Below are 7226 nucleotides of genomic sequence, written 5' to 3' on the forward strand. Positions count from 1 at the left end.
ATGCTTTATAAGGACACAAAGAAATTGACATTAAAAAGATGGAAAACAGGGACGCCTGGGTGGCTCAGTGGGTAAAGCCTCTGTCTTCAGCTCAGGTCATGATCTCAGAGTCCTGGAATCGAGTCCCCCATTGGGCTCTCTGCTCAGCAGGGAGCCCGCTTCCTCCTCCTCCTGTCTCTCTCTCTCTCTCTCTCTCTCTCTCTCTCTCTGCCTACTTATGATCTCTGTCAAATAAATAAATAAAATCTTTAAAAAAAAAAAAAAGATGGAGGGGCGCCTGTATGGCTCAGTGGGTTAAAGCCTCTGCCTTCGGCTCGGGTCATGATCCCAGGGTCCTGGGATCGAGCCTGACATCTGGATCTCTGCTCAGCGGGGAGCCTGCTTCCCCTTCTCTCTGTCTTTCTACCTGCTTGTGATCTCTCTCTCTCTGTGTCAAATAAATAAATAAAATATTAAAAAAAAATAGGGGTGCCTGGGTGGCTCAGTGGGTTGAAGCCTCTGCCTTCGGCTCAGGTCATGATCCCAGGATCCTGGGGTCGAGCCCCTCATCGGGCTCTCTGCTCAGCAGGGAGCCTGCTTCCTCCTCTCTCTCTGCCTCCCTCTCTGCCTACTTGTGATCTCTGTCAAATAAATAAATAAAATATTTAAAAAAACAAAAAATAAAAAAGATGGAAAACAATATACCATTTACATAATAATCATAAAGTTGGAGTGACTCTATAAATATCAAAGTGTCACCAGAAATAAAAAGGACAGGGCTCCTGGGTGGTGCGGTAGGTTAAGTGTCACACTCGGTTTCAGCTCTGGTTCTGTTTTCACAGTTGTGAGATGGAGTTCCCTACCCAGGGCTCCCCCTCCAGCCCCCCTCCTTGGCTTGGCGGGGGCCCTGTATTGGGTGCACTCAAGTGAGGAATTTGTTTAAAGGACTCTCTCTCCCTCTCCCTCTGCACCTCCCCATCTCTCTCTCTCTCTCTCTCTCTCTCTAATAAATCAATCTTTAAAAAAAGAAATTAAAAGGGACATTTGATAAAGATAAACAGATCAACTAATTAAGAAAAAAATGTTAAGCATGTTTTCACAAAATAAGCTGTGGAATGCTTGGGGAAAAGAATCAAAAGAGGAAGTGCGTAGTCATAATTAAAGATCCTAATCCTCTTTTAGTAATTGATAGAACAGGCAGACACAAAAATAAGTAATGATACAGAAAACTTTAAGAAGCAATTAGCTGGAGGGCCTGGCTGGCTCAGTTGAAAGAGCTATGGGATTCTTGATCTTTGGGTTGTGAGTTTGAGCCCCACATTAGGGGCAGAGATTACTTAAATTAAAAATATTTTTTAAATAAATAAAATAAAAAACAATTGATCTATTTGACCCAAATAGTATCCTCCCCAAACAGAATACAGAATACATTGTATTTAATAAAAGATATTCAAAACCTTTATACTGAATCTTCAAGATATTACTAAGAAGAATCAAAGTTTTCAAGTATGTACATAACAGTCACAAAATGTACCATATGCTAGGAAGTAAAACAAATCTCAACAGATTTCAAAGGGTTGAAATCATATAGTACCTTCTCTGACCACGATGGAATTAAACTAGAAACAATAATAAAAGCACAACTTTGCAAATGCTCCAATATTATAGAATAAAATAATGTACCTCTAAATAACCTTTTGATAAAAGGAGAAATCAAAATGGAAAATTTTAAATATGCTGAATTAATAACGAAAAAGCAACATCCAAATTTGCAAGATGCATCTAAATGAATGCTCAGAGGGAAAGTTTATATATGAAATGTGTATATTATAAAATAGGAAAGGGTTAAAATCAATTATCTAAACTTCCACCTCAAAAACATTAGGGAAAAAAAAGCAAATGAAATCCGAAGAAAATAGAAGTGAAACAAACAATAAAGTTAAGGACAAGTATCAGTGAACTAGAAAACAGATGATCGAATAAAAAAGCTGCCTTTTAAAAAATTATAGAGGGGCTCTTGGCTAGCTCAGGCAGTGGAGTATGCAACTCTTAATCTTGGGGTCATGGGTTCAAGCCCCACATTGGGCTTAAAGCTTACTTTTAAAAAAAAGTAATAGAGTTGTTATATCCTAGTAAAACTGATTTTAGAAAAATATAAATTACCAACTGCAAAAATAAAAAGGGAGACGCCAGTGATTTCTTATCAAATAAAAGGATGTTAAAAAGAATTGTATGAAAAACTTCATGGCGGTAAATTTAAAAATTCAAAAGAAACATAAATTTCTTAGAAACATGACTTTCCAAACAGATGAAATAAAAAAAAAAGTAGAAAATCTGAAAAATTCCATATTGGTAGGAGAAAATAATTGAATCTGTAATATAAAACCTTCCTTCAAAGAAAATCTCTATTTAGATTCACTGGTGAATTCTATAAAACGTCCAATGAAGACACAATACCAGTTTTATAAAACCACAGTAATTAAAAGTGTGGTCTGGAATAAGGATGTACAAATAGATTAACGAAGAAGAATAGTGAGAAATAAATCCTGCTATAGACTGAATCTTTTGTCCCCCCAAATTCATATATTTTTAAAATTTTTAAGTAACTTCTATACCCAATGTTGGGTTTGGACTCAAAATGCTGAGATCAAGAGTTGCATGCTCTACCACCTGAGCCAGGCAGATGCCCCTCAAAATTCCTATCTTGAAATTTATGTTGGTTGCTTTGAAAGTTGATTAGGTCGTGATGGTGGAGTCTTCATGAATAGGATTTGTGTCCTTAGAAAAGAGATCCCAAAAGGTTCCTTCATCTCTTCCACTTATGTGAGGTTACAGGTCTATGAGCCAAGAAGTAGGCTCTTACCAGACACCGTATCTGCCAGCACCTTGATCTTGGGCTTCCCAGCCTTCAGAACTTTGAGAAATAAAATTCTGTTGTTTATTAGCCACCCAGTCTACGATATTCTGTTATAGCAGCCCAAATGAACAAAGACAAGCCCTCCTGCATGGTCAGTTGATACTCTGTAAAGTTGCTAAAATAATTCAATGAAAGGAGAAATAGAAAGGGTCTTTAAAAAAAACCGTGCTTCTAAATAATGCCATAACCATGTGGAAAAAACCTGAAGCTTCTCCTTTCACACACCATCTATAGAAATTAGCTCAATACAGGGGCACCTGGGTGACTCATTGGGTTGAGCCTCTGCCTTCACTCAGGTCCTGATCTCAGGGTCTTGGGATTGAGCCCCGCATTGGGCTCTGCATCGGGCTCTCTGTTCAGCGGGAAGCCTACTTCCCCCTCTCTCTCTGCCTGCCTCTCTGTCTACTTGTGATCTCTCCATCAAATAAATAAATAAAATATTTTTTAAAAAAAGAAATTAACTCAATATGGACATAGACCTAAATTGAAATCTCAAGATATAAAGAAAGCTTCCAGAAGAAAACATAAGAGCATAATTTCATAATCTTAGAGTAGATGTAGCTAAAACTTCTTAAGACAAAAGAAGTACTAACCTCTTTAGTCAATATTTTTTTAAAAAATGATAAATTGATTCTATCAAAATTGTAAAACCTCTTATCAAAAAGTGTTATATATTTTTCCCAATTTATGTATATATGTGCATGTGTGTTTATGTATTTATATTTACATATAAAGGAAAGAATGATCCAAGTTTTATCTTATTTACACACACACACACACACACACACACACTATGGTATAGTAATTCTTTTTTTTTTTTTTTTTTTTTAAAGATTTTATTCATTTATTTGACAGAGAGAGAGATCACAAGTAGGCAGAGAGGCAGGTAGAGAGAGAGAGAGGAGGAAGCAGGCTCCCCGCTGAGCAGAGAGCCCGATGCGGGACTCGATCCCAGGATCCTGAGATCATGACCTGAGCTGAAGGCAGCGGCTTAACCCACTGAGCCACCCAGGCTCCCTGGTATAGTAATTCTATTTGTATGTATTTACCCAAGGGAAATGAAGATTTACCTCTACACAAAGATTTGTACATGAATGTTCTTATGATAGTGAACATTCATGATAGTGAAAACTAGATACAACTCAAAGTACATAACTGGGAAAAATGGATAAATAAATTGTGCTATATTCAGACAATGGAGTATTACTAATTATTTAAAAGGACAAAATGACTGGTCCAAGTTTTATCACAAAATGGATGAATCTCAAAATTATTACATAATTTTACCACATAGAAAAGATAAATATTGGTTGGTGTGAGCAAGATAGCAGAATAGGAAACCCTAGGCCCTTGTTCTTCCACAGAAATACCGAGTAAACATCATACTGATCAAAGTAGCTTTGTGAGTATTCTATAAACCAGTTAAGAACCCACAGCAACATAGGGCACCTGGGTGTCTGACTCTTGATCTCAGCTCAGTCCTTGATCCCAGAGTCATGAGTGAATTCAAGCCCCCTGTTGGGGTCCACACTGAATAGAGAGCCTACTTAAAAAAAAAAAAGTGGGGCTTGGGATGGGGTGTGCACACGTCACCTGGGTGGCTTAGCTGACTAAGCATCTGAATCTTAATTTCTGCTCGGGTCAGTGAGCTACACTCGGATCAGAGTCTGCTTAACATTCTCTCTCTCCCTCTCCTTCTGCCCTTCTCACCCCTCTCTCTGTCTCTCTCTAAAAAAGAAGAAGGAGGAGGAGGAAGAGGAGGAGAAGAAGGAGAAGAATCTGTAGCAACAAACAAATACACAATCAAGAAAAAGTTGGACTCAAAACATTCTAAACAAAAATTTCATCGCATTTTTTATCACCCTTGCCGACTTCCTCCCTGGCATAGATTTAAGAGGAAGCTGCTTAATTTCTGGTCCCTCCCTTAGGGTGAAAGGAAAAAAGTGGGAGTCGTCTACAATGTTATGACTCATCTGGGGGTTGTTGGGGGAACTGGTTTTTGTCTTGCCTGGCTCAGAGTGGTGACAGAAATGGTGGATTAGTTTGGATATCAGGTTGGAGGCTGATGAAAGACAAGACTCCCTCCTTTCCTCTCTGAGTCTCCCAGACACTCTGTCTCTATCTGCACTCCCTCTATATTTTCAGTAAACTCCACTTTTACCTCCTGCTATCTCAAGTTTGATTTCCATATGCGTAGCCCTGCTGACTGGTCCTGCAGGACTCTCTCTGGGACCCTGGAGCCAGCCTGCCAGCATTGCCACTACATCATATACATGTTTAAACAAAAATTACAAGCATACTAACAGGCAAAAAACAGTTTAAAGTGGTAGAGCAAGCAAAAGAACCAGACTCACATATGGCAGGGATGTTGGAATTATCAGAGTACAATTTTTAAAAACTATTATTAAAATGCTAAGGACATATTGTCCAAGTATTCTATTTCCTTATTTGGTCAAAAATCATTTGACCACTTATCTGAGGGTTTCTTTATGAGATTTCTATTCTATTTCATTGGTCTATATGTCTGTCTTTGTGCCAGTACCACATGGTTATGATTACTGTATGTTATGATCATTATAACTTTGTAGTAAGTTTTAAAAAAATCAATCTGACCTAAAAAACACATACAGAACACTACTCAACAACAGCAGAATACACATTTTTCTTAAGTGTATAAGGAACATTCTCCATAATAGACCAGAGTTAGGCTACAAAATAAGTCTTTAGAAAATTTAAAAGACTACAATCATACAAAACATCTTTTTTCATAATGATGAAACTGGAAATCAACACCAGAAGGAGCTCTCTGCTCTGTTTAATACGTAGTGGCATTTTCTGGTGCAATGCCAGCCATGTCCCTGACACATGATGGTGAAGGCTGGAATAAAAGAATTTTGGCCATATTGGGCACCTGTTTACCAGGGCTGCTTTTAAGTCTGGCAAAGTGGACCACTAATGATCCCTTCACTGACCTCAACTACATGGTCTTCATGTTCCAGTATGAGTCCACCCACTGCAAATTCAACAGCATGATTAAGACAGAGAATGGGAAACTTATTGTCAATGAAAACCCCATCTCCATCTTCCATGAATGATATCCTGCCAACATCAAATAGGGTGATGCTGGTGCTGAGTATGTTATGGAGTCTCTTCCCCACCATGGAGAAGGCTGGGGCTCCCTTGATGGGTAGGGCCAACAAGGTCCTCATCTCTGCCCTTTCTGCTTATGCCCCTATGTTTGTGATGGGTGTGAACCATAGTTATGACCACTTATTCAAGATTATCCACAATGTCTCCTGCACCATCAACTATTTGACCCTTCTGGCCATGGTCATTCATAATAGCTTTGCTGTCATGGAGGGACTGATGACCACAGTCCATGCCAACACTGCCACCCAGAAGACTATGGATGGCCCCTCTGGGAAGCTGTGGCATGATGGATGAGGGCCTGTACAGAAAACCATCCCTGCTTCTACTAGCACTGCCAAGGTTATAAACAAGGTCATCCCTGAAATGAATGAGAAGCTTAATGTCATGGTCTTAAATGTCCCCATAACCAATGTGTCAGTCATGGATCTAACCTGCTTCCTGGAGAAAGCTGCCAAATATGATGATATCAAGAAAGTGGTGAAGCAGGCATCAGAGGGTCCCTTCAAGGGCATTCTGGGCTACACTGAAGACCAAGGTGTCTCCTACAACTTCAACAGTGACACCCACTCTTCCACTTTCAATGCCAGGGCTGGCATTGCTCTCAATGACCACTGTGTCAAGCTCATTTCCTAGTATGACAATGAATTTGGCTACATCAAATGGATGGTAGACCTTACAGTCCACATGACCTCTAAAGAATAAGAGTGCCCTGGACCACCTGGCCCACTGAGAGCAAGAGGAAGAGAGAGGTCCTCAGCTGCTGGAGAGTCTTGGCTCCAATTCATCCCCCAACACCCTGAGAATCTCCCCAGCCCTACACAGTTTCCATCCTAGACCCTCTGAAGAAGGGGAGGGACTTGGGGAGCTCTACCTTGTCATATACTATCAATGCCATCAATATAAAGTATATTGTACAAAGCCCTCCCTCTAAAAAAAATAGCAGAAGGAAAATGGAAATACCCACAAATATATGAAAATAAAAAATACACTCAAATACCAATGAAGAAATCAGAAGAGAAATTAGAGAGGCAGCTGGGTGATACAATTTGTTGGGCATGCAACTCTTGGTTTCAGCTCAGGTCATGAAACCAGGGTCCTAGGATTGAACCCTAGGTTGGGCTCTACACTCAGGGCAGAGTTTGCTTGAGATTCTCTCTCCCTCTCCCTCTGCCCTCCCACT

The 7226-nt window shown here is 39.6% G+C and overlaps 1 pseudogene; it reads left to right on the forward strand.

The window, feature by feature from the left end:
- Positions 1 to 5795: 5795 nt before the first annotated feature.
- On the forward strand, positions 5796 to 6748 carry LOC132029121 (glyceraldehyde-3-phosphate dehydrogenase-like; annotated as a pseudogene).
- Positions 6749 to 7226: the final 478 nt, after the last annotated feature.

Source organism: Mustela nigripes, chromosome 13, assembly GCF_022355385.1.
Source record: "Mustela nigripes isolate SB6536 chromosome 13, MUSNIG.SB6536, whole genome shotgun sequence".
NCBI classification, from domain to species: domain Eukaryota; kingdom Metazoa; phylum Chordata; class Mammalia; order Carnivora; family Mustelidae; genus Mustela; species Mustela nigripes.